The sequence below is a fragment of the Amblyomma maculatum genome, chromosome 1, assembly GCF_055883805.1.
Source record: "Amblyomma maculatum isolate TAMU_Amacu chromosome 1, ASM5588380v1, whole genome shotgun sequence".
Taxonomy (NCBI): Eukaryota; Metazoa; Arthropoda; class Arachnida; order Ixodida; family Ixodidae; genus Amblyomma; species Amblyomma maculatum.
In genome coordinates this window covers 424,966,325-424,979,575 of record NC_139344.1, presented here as the reverse complement: position 1 = coordinate 424,979,575, position 13,251 = coordinate 424,966,325, and the positions used below count along the sequence as shown (strand labels likewise).

Below are 13,251 nucleotides of genomic sequence, written 5' to 3'. Positions count from 1 at the left end.
GCATTATGTTGAAATTCTGAGCCCAATAATGAAGGAGGCACTGGCCAACTATGACAACTGCCCCCGAGCATTGTGGAAGCTTCCAACAGCCTGTTACAATTGAGACGCTCCTATCATCCATCCAACTAGTCACAACTGTGAGGTTATGAAAAGAAAAAAAATGTCACATATACTAATGCCATATATCTTACCTTTTCAGTCCACGTTCCCCCTGACCATAGTCACCTGCCACGGTACTTTCCCGTCACTGATTAGGTATTGGCAGTGTCTGTCCCTAACGTCATAAGCAAGCCTGTAATGCAAATGTTGTGCAAACACGCATCAAGTACCATGACACTAACTTTAAATGTCTGCTCTATTCATGAGGTCAACAGCATATGAGCTAAGGACTGACAAATTACTGAACTAGTATGAAGATGATCCACAGTTAGCTGCAATGTCTGTACCTGGTTGAATGGCAGCCAGTGTGGGACAAGCCATTGAGTGCTGAGTTCCCGTTGTCTTCGGATCTCCAGGTTCCATCAACAACCCTCCCTTGCCAATATATCAGTGCTGTCAGCTGTGCCAGACGGATAATATGCAGTTCGAGAGAGAGGAGATTCTTTCATTAAAAAATTATGCAAAGCAATACATGCCGAGATTATTTTTCTAATGTTATCTTCCTTTGCCTTGAAAAGACGGCGCAGTATGCGCCACCTCTGGGCCATAATGCCGAAGGCATTTTCTAAGACTCTACGAGCCCTGCTGAGGTGATAATTAAAGATTCTCTTCTTGTGGACCTCTTTGAAATCTGTATTCGATGGTCCACTGGAGTCACTCGAAGCAAACAGTGGATGGAGGCCTGTGAAATGAACAATGAGTAAAGATCAACATTAAGAATTAAAAAGCCAATGGCAGCTATGAAGTGATATAGCCTATATGTATCATTTGTTTCAAACACCGTCTGCATTATAGTCAGCACAATAGTCGGAAGCAAATGTTGGAAATAATCGAGGCCTGCATAAAAATTTGTATCATGGTAATTTGTGGTTTTATTGATTGGTGCGTGATAGGTGATGACAAGTTAATGAAATCATTGTAATTTATATATTACTGATGATTTAAAGAAATGAAAAAACAGCAAAATGGGGGATCAGTGGTGTCAAAATGGTCAGAATAAGAAGGCAATGTTTCATGATGCTCATTAAAAACATTTTGTGGAATTGTTCTATTGATTAAATGAAATAATTGGAAATGAAAAATACATTCACAGGTGAAACTTCAGAATGGAAAGCCATTATTTGCTGATGCTAAAAATTAAAAAATAAAAAAAAATGAAAGAAATGAGGAAACACCATCCGTGTCTGTGAAGCGCTATCACGTCATACTCTTAATGGCAGAGTTTGTCCCCCCAAATTTTTACTGCAAAGTGCTGATTAAATACCTGCATGCACAATGAACACCTCAGTGATGTGTCAGCCTATACACAATAAATAAGATGAAAGCAAGTTGCCCAATCTATTCCTTAACACCAGCTCAAAGGGTCAAACAAACGGTTGTACAGTAGTGCTCTGGTTCAAAGTGAAGAGAGAAGACAGGATGAAAATGGGAAGCACATGGTGCGAATAAGTGGTTCAAAGTGAAGAGAGAAGACAGGATGAAAATGGGAAGAACATGGTGCGAATAAGTATATTTTTGGCTTTTTCACTGGCTTGCTTCATCACAGGCTGCTATGGGTGTTCGTTCAACACTGCAGTGGTGCTCTTAAAGAATTGGTCGAGTTTACATTATTTACAGTTAGAAATGAATCAAACTTCTGGATAGGATGATTCCAACTTTACGAAATGGCAGCCTATTATTGCATCAGAATGCTTGTTGAAGTAAGCACTCAAGTATACCTAAAAAAAAAATGGGTGCTTTTTGCTATTGTATCAAAGTACTAGTGCAAGAAAATTGATGAAACATACTTTTCCTTGAGTATGGACGCATCATGTATGTCTTCAGGGGAAAAGCCTCATCCCCAACAAGGAAATATGGCATGCTACCAGCAGTTCCGAGGGGTGCATCTTTCGGAAATCCTGTTTGGTTATTTTCTATCGATTCCCGGAGGGTGCTGCGTCCAAATACTCCACCATCAGACTCGCTTCCGAAGTGCCCAATTTCAACATAAATGAACCTGATGTAAAGGTAACAAACACAGCACACTTTGTCACTTAAAATGAAGGTGGGGAATGAAAACTGCACATCCTTTATTGGTGTTTCATAGGCACAGCAAGCCAATTCATACCAGAGTTATAGTTATGCACCAATTTTGGACATTGTCAGAAGGCCTTGGTTGGCCACTAATAACAGCGCTGCTGCATTGCACTAGGTGCGCTTCTTTTACATGTTCATTATAAGTGTCTATTAGGCAGCTGTAAGTTTCCAGCTCTTTGGTATTTTTAATTGTAAGCGAAGAGTACTTCGGTAAAACAGTATTGACAATAATATAAATGCGGCAAGCTTTTTTTCTCATATACCTGCTGCTTTCTCACTGGAACTGTAAAGTAACACTCTAACCAATCGAGCTCCAGCATAGCACCTCTATTCCACCCATCCATCCATCCATCCATATATTCCTATATTCCATCCATCCAACTCATCCTAAAGCCAGGGGCTTAACTCGTTCCCACTTAGTCCTCATAGCTGACGGCAGATAGGTGACGTCACATCCTTGACGTCACCCTAATTGAGTGACTTAACTATTTTAGTCTTTGGTACTTTCAAATTGCGTGCCAATCGCAGTATCTGTCAAGCTCAGAATCCCGCTATCACCCTCACGGTACACAAGCGGCATTATGAGCAGCGCTTCACGACCCGCGGCCTGGCACAGCGGAGGAGGTGGTGAAGGCTGGCACCCTTTCGGCGGGGGCTAGTCTGCCACCGAAATTTATCGGTTGTAGGCCGTCATTGCACCCGCCACTGCTTCGGTGGTGGACGACGGCTGTTGTTGCGGCGCGCGTCTTTCTCTCCCTCTTCTTTTTCATTTTTCTGTATTTTCTCTTCTGCCCTGCCCCGCCGCGGTGGCGCAGTGGTAAGACGCCCGACTACTGTGCCGGAGTTCTTGGGTTCGAACCCGACCACGGCGGCTTCGTTTCGATGGAGGCGAAACGAAGTGGTGTCCGTGAGCTGTGCGATGTCAGCGCACGTTAAAGATCCCCAGGTGGTCGAAATTAACCCGAGCCCTCCACTACGCCTCCCCTTTATCTCTTTCCACTTTCACTCCCCCTTCCTCCCTTCTCTTACGGCGCGGTTCAGGTGTCCACAGAGCAAGTGTGACAGATACTGCGCCTTTCCCTTCCTTTGAACCAATTTTAATTTTCTCTTCTGTCCGCAAGAGGCAGCGGAGGTGGCTCACCTACAGAGCCAGTTGCAGGCCTGTGCATTTTCTTTTCCTTCTTCCTACAGCCACAACAATAACATCAGCGGTAAAGCACTCGGCTGGGGATCCATGGGATGGAGGTTTAATTCCCGGATGGATTTCTTTATTAATGAGGAAGAGTCACACACCTCTTAAACGTTGCTAGGCAACGCCGGCAGAGCTTGGTGAGGGGGCTGCGCATTTGGCCTTGGCTGTGACGTCGCGGCATACGGCATACTCGGAGCTCGGCAGTGATCCTCGTAGTGAAGCTTTTCCCTTCAAACACCTGCGTCTCTCCTAGTGACGTCATTGAGCGAGTTCGCGCATGCGCAGCTGTGGCTAAAAGTGATCACCCGCACGCCAGACACGGTGTTGACTAGCCAATGAAGCTTTTCGCTTCAAAAAAATACGGCATCTGTTGTCACTTGTCAGCGCGCGCTTCGCGGTCACCAGACAGGAGCGCAACTCACGCTTTTCTCTCTCTCTCTCTGTGCTCGCACACCACCGTCTGCATGCGAGCCCTCGAGGGCTGCGTGGCCGCTCCGTAGCTCTGGTCACTTTCATTCCAAAAGCTGGCAAGGCCATCAACAACGGACAACCTTCGCCTCATCTCTCTAACCTCGTGTGCGGGAAAACTAATGGAGACGATGGTGCGTAACAGGTTGTCCGAGTTCATGAAAAATCAACACATCTTCGCAGACTCTGTGTTCGGATTTAGCCCGAACAGGTCCACACAAGATGTTCTGCTACAAAGGAAGCGGGATCGAATCCCGGCCTCGGCGGCTGCGTTTCGTTGGAGGCGAAACGGAGTGGCGTCCGTGTGCTGTGCGATGTCAGTGCACGTTAAAGAACCTCAGGTGGTCGAAATTTCCGGAGTCCTCCACTACGGCGTCTCTCATAGCCTGAGTCGCTTTGGGACGTTAAACCCCACAAACCAACCAACCGACCGACCGACCGACCGACCGACCGACCAACCAACTTAATCGGGACGTCCTTGACCCGGTCGAATGCCCCAAAACGACAGGGTCATACTGGCCTTAGACTTGAAAGGAGCCTTCGACAACTTTATTCATGAGGTAATACTCACTCATCTTTCACAAACCGGCTGCGGACGCAACGCATTCAGATGCATTCGACAATTTTTGACAGATCGCCAACCCACATTAAAATCCAGGACACCGAACATGGCCCGTTACAGCTTGGAACCTCTGAGGAACACCACAGGGTGCAGTGCTGTCTCCTCTCTTATCCAATCTGGCTATGATGCACCTGCCGGCCCAGTAGGGTGCTGTCGCTGGTGTGCAGCATGCGCTGTATGCCGATGACATCACCCTGTGGGCCACGCAAGGTTCCCTTGGAGATATTGAGGTCAACCATGCAGCAAGCGGGAACCGTAGTGGACCGTTATGCTCGCCGCTGCGGCCTTCAATGCTCCCATAAAAAATCTGAATTTGTACGCATACGCCCCTCAACAAAGTGTACGGCCAAAATTGTGCTCTTTGGAAACAGGACCAATTCATGAACTCACAGAATTCCGGGTACTGGGGCTCTTCATTCATCAACATAGACGATCGGACACTACCTTGGCGAAGCTCCGTAAGGTGAGGGACCAGGTAGGCCGCATGGTCCGCCGGGTTTCTAACAAACAAAGGGGGGGGGGGGGGGGGGTGCGGTGCAAAGACGCCTTGAGGCTGGTGCATGCATTCGTGACCTAGTCGAATCCTGTATTCGACTCCTTAACTCTACCTTCGGAAACAAGACGAGGATGCACTCGAAGTCATCCTGCGCAAAATGTTTAAGAGAGCCCTCGATCTCCCCGTGAACACCTCCAACCAGCGTCTACTGCCCAGACGGCCACTGACGTCCGACGGACAACCGAACTCGGCCGCAACTCGGCGGCCGATTTCGGACGTCCGCCGGAATTCCGGCGTACGTACGAAAGCGGATGGTCGAATCCGTTCGCCCAGCGGACAGCCGCCGTACGTCCGCCACTGGATTTGCTTTTACACAGCTATGATATAGTTTGTAGTCGTCGAGCTCGTCTGAACTGCGTATAAATCAGTAATGCCGTCAAGTCTGCATTATATGATACCAGAGCGAATCGATGCGATAGAAAGCGTTTCCATTAAACAGATTTTTTTATTTTCCGCATGTTTCACCGTTGAATTCTTCCATCAAAAATTTTTGATGAAAAGTTAAATGACCATTAAACATTTTTCTATCGTGATGCTTCGGTGAAATTTTAATCAGTGGCTGAATAGACGCAGCAAGCAGCAAGCTCAAAAAGAACGAAACCGAACCTATCTTCAAAAAAATCTGAAATGAGCCAATCCAATCCACCTGACAAGTTGAAGTTTAGTCATGGAAGATGGCTTCACGTTTCCGTGTTCTGCATTTTCTGCGCAGTTACAAATACCTACGGCTGTAATGCACTGCTAGCATTGTTTTTGCTGTGGCTTGGTGCGGCTGGCACACTTTGTTCACCCGCCGATTCCAAAGTAAGTATTTCAACGAACTTTTGTTTCTTTAGTGGAACTTTTCGATGCACCGATGGTGCTGAGCTTTTGGGTAAGGAAACAGCTCTGTAGAGCAGCCGAACGGTCGAGTGTTTTAGGCGAGACTGACAGGATGGCTCCGCGCCGACTAACTAAAGTGCAGCCTCAAGTCTGAGGGCCATCTTTCTCGGCATTACTGGACGCTGCGCCAGTAAGCCGCGCAACTTCTCTGTCTCTGATAAAGGAGTGCCTGCCCGAGCTTTAAAGGAGTTAATTTGTTAACCATGCGCAACGTGCTGAGTTGTAAAAACTATACGAGAAAACTTATGCACTCGAGCCTATCGTGCGACATGCCTACACTTGTGAAAACGTCGCGAGGTTTTTATTTTATTTTTTAATGGACAGCCGCTGATCTTTCTCTCTTGCGCTTTACGGCAACTACAGTTTCTAGAAGGAACGGCTGTAGCTACTAAATAACTAAAGGTTTAGTACTCTCCTTCAGCTTTGACAAACCAGGACAGCACCTTGCGCATTCTAAAACAGCGCAAAAGAACAGGGACGAAAGAACGAAACGTACTACAACACGAGCGCTTTCTCGAAACGTACAACACGTTTCGTTCTCTCGTCCCTGTTCTTTTGCGCTGTTTTAGAATGTATACATACCAACTCGCCCAGGCTTCTATTTTGGCACCTTGCGCATGTTGGTTATGCTTGTGGGACCGAACCGCGCAGAACAACCGGACAAGGAGATGAGAGAAAAAAAAAAAAAAAAAAGTCAGCACTTGTCTTTTTCTTGACCCGTTGTTCTGCGCTGTTCTGGCACGAATTTGACATACCGCCGCCGCGATACAGTTGGGCTGTGAGCTCTGGTGCCTGCAACGCCTTCTTTTACGCAAAACAGGTATACTGGGAGGCCATGCAAGCCGCGGGCTCAAAAAAAAAAAAAAAAAAAAAAAAAAAACGAGCTGAGCAAAAGTGAGATGAAAACAAAATTGCTGTTGCTTTGTCCTTATAGATATTCAAAGGCTCCTAAGAACTTCACTGCATTATTGACAGCGAGATAATGCCAAAGCTACACTAGAGCCATGCAGCACCTTATAGTGCATGATACTGAGCTTATGTCTTGCACTGAAAGCTCTTACCATGTTCTTAGATTATCATATTAAAGTAGCTTTAAACCCATGCTTGTTAATGCAGTGATAGCCATAAATTGAATCTAGGGCATCATGCTCACATACAAGGCTTCTGATAACCGCCGGTCACATGATGTGGGCTATAGCAGAAACCTGTACCTAGTCATCTTACAAACATTTGTGCAATTGATGCTTTTAATGTGTTGTAAAAGTTTTTGTGTTCTGTTTCTGTATGGGAATGCTTTCCTTATTGAAGGCTAACATTTGGCTTGCTACTGCAAAACCTGTACCTAGTCATTCTAAAAACAGCACCGCAGTTGATGCTTTTAGTGTGTTGTAAAAATATTTGTGTTCTGCTTCTGTATGGCAATGCTTTTCTCGTTGAAGACTAGCATAAGGCTTCCAAAAATTTTTCAGATGCCATTTGCTGTAGCCGATTTCATAGGCCAACAGGAAGCAGCACTTTGAGCATGGAAAACTGTCATCCACGGGGGAAAAACAGCAACATTCCTTTGCATTCTCATTTCTTTGGTATGGCTAAAAGTGAGTATTGTATCATTATCTATATTATTATTATTGAATCATGATTGTCAGTGTTGAAGTTGTTTGAGCGTGATGATTTTAAACACACAGGACATCCCTTCGACAGGTTTTAGCTTGTTTACATGTAGGATGTAGAACTGGTTTCATCAAACTTTATGCAGCAAATTCTTTTTACATTGTCCACCATGTTACTTTTTGTCATTGTCCATTGAAGTAAATAACCATTATTTTACGTTTACACAGTCGTCCACTCCTAGCTTGAATGGGAAGGTGTGGCATGCAGTTTGCAAAATAGCAATGCATCCGTCACAGCCATGCATCAAGGATAAGTGGCTTGTGCGTAGAGGGACCAGTCGCTCCAGCTTCACGTCATCTGCCTCTTTGCTCGGGTGTGCAGACGTGCATTGAGGCAAAGTGGTTTATGTGTAGAAAAACCAGGAGCTTCTTTGTCACATCTGGCTGTTTGTTACGGTGTGCAGATGCGCATCGAGGCAAAATGGCTGATGTGTAGAGGGACCAGGAGCTGCTGCTTAACGTCCTTCGCCTCTTTACTACAGTGCACAACCGTGCATTGATGCTAAGTGGCTTGTGCATGGAGGGCCCAGGAGCTGCAGCTTCACGTCTGCCTCTTCGCTCAGGTACGCAGGTGCGTATTGAGGCAAAATGGCTTATGCATAGAGGGACCAGGAGCTGCTGTGTGGCGTAGTCTGTATATTTGCTATGGTGCGTATCGAAGTACAGTGGGGGGGGCTCATGTGTAAAGGTACCATGAGCTGCTGCGTCATGTCGTCTGCCTCTTTACTATGGTGCGCAGGCATGCATCAAGGCAAAGTGGCTTATGCGTAGAAGGACCAGGAGCTGTTGCTTCACATCTGCTATGATGCGCAGCTGCGTATTGTGGGTGGTGGTGGAAAACATTTCCATCAGATACAAATACAGGAGGTTACGCACTAGCTGACCCTGGGGGGGCCTGTCCTGACAAAAACAAGGGGTCCCTAGTTTGGAACCCCAGTGGCGGTAGAGGGACTAGAGGCTGGTACTTCACGCTGTCTGCCTCTTCGCTACGGTGTGCGGCTGCGATGGATGCAGTGGCATCTCGAAAAGTGCATGCCACGCACTCGCATGTTCAGCCTAAGAGTGGGCGACTGTGTACCTGCTATAGCTTTGTTATTCATAGAATAAAGCTAGGCCAAGTTGGATAAATTATAGCTCACCTCATATGTGGTCAGCAAAGAAAAGCCACTCCAGATAATCTGGTGCATTTACTGCCATAGGATTGTTATTCATATACATGCTACTGACAAGTCAGATTCTTCACCATCAGAAATGCCAGAAAAACAACCTGTCTGTAATAGTCTGTAGTAGTCTAGATTGCTCTTTCTCTGCAGACTTGAGTCAGATGTGTGTTCCATTGCTGTGGGTGGGGCAGGTGTGAATCTGATTTTAAGCTTGCAACAAGTATGTTATTGTAGTTTAAAGGCAAAACGGTACTAATAATCGTAGCCCCCCGTGGCCTTTATCCCCTTTTAATAGTGTTGCCAGACACTGAGTTATTAGTTTACTCTGCACTGTTTCTGTCTATTTAATGTGCAGAGATGTACAATATATTTATATAATACTTGTAGTTGTCGACTTTGCACTTAGAAACATTGTAGCGTTATCTGATGTGTTGCTTTCATTCTTTTAATGATTTCTGTAAGGGATCGGTGGGTATGCTAGGCATCATTATTACAGTCTACTCTTTTTGGGTCACTTGTTCAATGCCCAGCTGCGGCCGTCTCCCACTTGCCCTCGGGCAGGAGGCGGGGAGATGCGCACAGAGAGGCAGCTACAGTAGCTACAGTGCTTAATGGAAACGTAGGCAGAGATGGAAAGAAGTCCCTTCTTCTGAGGACTTTGCTGTCGCACTCGAAGACGCGGGGACAGGCAGTTCTCGTTGCTGCGTCATGTAGGGGGCTCATTTTTATTTAAGGAGCTTTACGAACAGTATACACCAACTAAGGGGTCCTTAGTACGCTGACTGGACCCATCACCCGGAGGCAGCACAACTTTGAAACGCGCACCTCTTTTGGAAGAACTGCTTATCGTTCAAAGAAAAAACACTCAATTTGAAGGGTGTAAGGCCCTCTTCCTTGTTGGGGAGCCCACAAAAGTGACAATTATTCAGTTCAGGTGCGCTGAGGGGGGTCTCGTTGAGGATTCCAACCCTGGATGTCAACAATGGTGGGAGATGGCGGCGTTGAGAAAGGGCAAGTGTGTAACAGTGACGGTATGATGCGGAGCGGAAGGATGTGGGTTGGCTCTTCTGATGTGGTCCGCAATGGTGCTGACTCGGACGCCAATAATTGCAATAATTGCCCTGTAAAAAGAGCCGCCAAGGATGCAAGCTTTGGGCAATGGTTGCGCACGTGGAACACCGTTTTAATGGGTTCTAATTTTTTTTTTCTTTTTTTATTTCCTAGGGGAGAGAGTTTGGCATGTGACCTAGTGAGCCAATCATTTCGAGGTCCATTCTCTAAATTCCGTTTGTTGTGAAACGAATTTGTTGTCCTTTTTGCATTGCTTGTATTAGGGAGAGGGTGAAGAACCTTATGAAAGTGGAAAGACATGCCAAAATGTTTGTTAGCCAGTCATGTGTGAGTTCGTTGTCATTGGGGATGAGAAATCTGGGCAGAGTCCCGAAGTTAATGAAACGGCCCCGAGGGCCTGGAGAACTCGTTCTGAGCTTGATTTGGATCTCATTCCTCTTCAGCATAGATCATGGTCATTGTTTCACCTGTTGTAAATACGTACATTCATGTATAAAATTTTCAGTTCATCTTCCTCTCCGTGTGCAAGTTGTTGTGGCCAGATGCAGTAAATTCACTATTTTCATTTCTATATAACATGCCTTTCTGAAGATGGTGAGCTCTTTTGTCCAATCCTGTAAGAAAGCAGCAAAGCACTCCCAAATCTTTCACAAAACTGTGTGATATCTTTAATGCTAACTGCGGCTTGGTGTCACTCAAAACATGTAGTTGAGGTAGATTTCTTCCCCACCCCCCCTCTTTTTGTTCGTTCAAATGAGGACCAGCGGACATTAACTCTTGCTTTTGTAATGCCCTAGGCCCCGCCTTAAGGCAGTACTCCAATGTCAATACCATTTTTATAGCTAGGCTGTCCAGCAGCACTAATGTCTTTTATACACTTCTTTTACTAATCTCTTACCCAAGTGGTGGCTTATACTGCGGGGGCGAAAGTCTCTGGACAGTATGTCTGGAGATTTTGGACTAGAATCGTGATGTAAACGAATTGTGACCTTATTTCTCTTGCACACATGAAAGAACTAACGTTCAACTTTCACATTGACAAGTGTGGTCCGAGTTTCCTGGTCGATGTGAAAGTTATGTGCTTTGATAGCAGTTTGTGTAGTCCACACACTTTTGTCCCCGATATTACATAGGGGCAAATTAGGCGCCTTTACAGGGGCAGTTTCTTTGGCGCCCACTACCTTCCCCATAAAAAAGCTAGTGTTTCTTGTGAACAGCTGGCTGCATATATAAAGTCCATTATTTTTTTGTAATTTGTTGTGCGTAGTTGAGAAATCCATGACATACATGCACAGCTGGTTGCCAGAATTATGCAACCATATTTCAGTAACTAACATCCATGCTGCATGCTGCTGGTAATACATCAGGAACTTGTGGTTGTCAGCTTTTTGTGTTTTGTGTAACTATAAGCCTTGCTATTGTAATGTCACATATTGCGATGTGGGTAAACAAATAACTTTACTTTTACTTTTAACTCTTGTAGAAGCATGAACACTGCGCAATCACTGCAGAGGGCTATGCTTCCACATTGGGCTTTAGCCACATGTCAAATGTCTGTCTTTATTCTGCTGCAGCAGCTTGCATGTTATCAGATAAGTTACTTCGTCGCAGCTGCTCTAAGGAGACGCTTTCTAGACGCTTGTAGCCTAGATGTTGATGTCGATATACCCCTGACACGCCCAGGGAATGTCTTCGGTAGAGGGTACATGGAAACCAGCGAAATGTGCAGTTTACAGAACAAAAAGGTAACAATTTTAAATGATGTTATTATTGATCACTTCTTTTCAAAGCAGGAACAATGACTTTAGAAATCTGCCTGTTAAACCGCTCAAAATGCAGGTTTCTGCCGCCAATGCGTACCTGTGTAATACTGCAATGCTCTGGCTGTGCTTTATGTTCATATACAGCATCTTTTATGCTTAGTTTCTCTGCATGTGCACTCCATGTCTTGGGCATTGCTGAGGGCGCATAGCAGCAAGCATAACATGCTATGTTTGGTCAGAGTGGCATGTTCAAAGAGACGACATAAAAACATTAAAATACTGAATGCCAGGTTCTGGTCAAACTACATTTGTATCTTTTGTTATTCTGCATGGGTTTTGCTGCAGTTATATGACCTTTCTATATAGTATGTGACAGTTCTGAATGGAGATGCATGCGTACAGTGCCATCTGGAAAAAGCAATTGAGAGAAACTGGCAGTTGCCCTTGGAGATGTGTAATCAAAGTTCAGCACAGATAACTTGAATTTCATTTTCCCTTCTATTGCAGGAGGAGCCCAACCTGCTCTTTCCATCTTAAGCCTGAAAGACCAGCAACAGCTGATCGAGCAAATGCACAGGATAGTAACTGCTCCTGGAATCCCGGCCTGCGGAGGCCGCCCACAGAGAACTCGATCATCTCCTCGCTAATTCCGAAATATTAGGTTTCAATAAATACCTTTTCCTCCACCACCTCCCCAAGGGAAGAGCTGTCACGGCCAAGGATAATTAAAAAAAATTATTCAAGTAGATTCTTAATACTCCAGTTGGCCTGCATTTTACCGTGCCATTCCTTAACATCGATATTTTTTTAGTGTAGACTATTTATGCATGCAGTTTTTGCAATAAAGCAAAAAAAAAATGCTTTTTTACAACCTCGCATTCTGGTATGCCTATGCACTTCGCATGTTTTCAGGAATGGTGCATTTGTGTAAAGCTCAGCAAGCATATGTGCCTCTGATGGAAGTTTTGATTGCACACTGCTGTTCAGTGCTTTGTGTGTGAAAGTAAAGCAGACAACAGGAAACTTGAACTTGTTGCATATTCTATTGTCTGCTTTACTCTCACGACAAAGGCATTGAGCACTAGTACGTGACTGAAATTTCCATGGCACATGCTTGCTGAGCTTTACACGAATGTTATTGGTAAGTTTTTACACCAATAGTGGGCCCTGCAGTCAAGTTCCGGGAAACGTCCGAATGTCCGCCTCCGGCTGCCCGTCGGACGTCCGTGGGACGCGATCCGGATCCACGAACGATAGTCCGACGGACGTCCGCTGTACGTATATCGAACATAACCGGACTTCCGTCGGATGTCCGAAGGTCCGAAAACGGGCGTCCGTCGGTCGACCGTCGGACGTCTATGGCCGTCTGGGTGGGCCTGGGCATGGTGAATACGTTCCGGGAGATCCGAGAGGCTCACTTAACCAACAAATACACACGTCTTTCTAAGACACTGTCGGGTCGCCGCCTCCTTGCCCGGCTACACATCCAACATACCACCCTTATGGAAGATCGTGTACGCCTCCCTTTCGAGTGGAGATGCGCCCTCCACGTACGCCCTCTTCCTAAAAACATGACACGTGAAGACCACAATGGCCGGCGCCTGACGCGGGTGGAAGCCCTGTGCCGCC

General features: G+C 45.8%; 1 long non-coding RNA gene and 1 pseudogene across 5 annotated transcripts; one reads left to right on the top strand and one right to left on the bottom strand.

The window, feature by feature from the left end:
* Window positions 1–125: 125 nt before the first annotated feature.
* On the bottom strand, window positions 126–2,253 carry LOC146209278 (uncharacterized; annotated as a pseudogene).
* A 3,461-nt stretch (window positions 2,254–5,714) lies between these two features.
* Window positions 5,715–12,491, top strand: LOC146209277 (uncharacterized). 5 transcript variants are annotated; one of them, XR_014706172.1, is made up of 4 exons: window positions 5,715–5,877; window positions 7,425–7,550; window positions 8,030–8,188; window positions 12,130–12,491. It is a non-coding gene; the product is annotated as an uncharacterized LOC146209277 (long non-coding RNA). The 5 variants fall into 5 exon arrangements; XR_014706171.1 differs by having other exon boundaries at window positions 8,030–8,196; XR_014706169.1 differs by lacking the exon at window positions 8,030–8,188 and having other exon boundaries at window positions 5,718–5,877; window positions 12,130–12,489.
* Window positions 12,492–13,251: the final 760 nt, after the last annotated feature.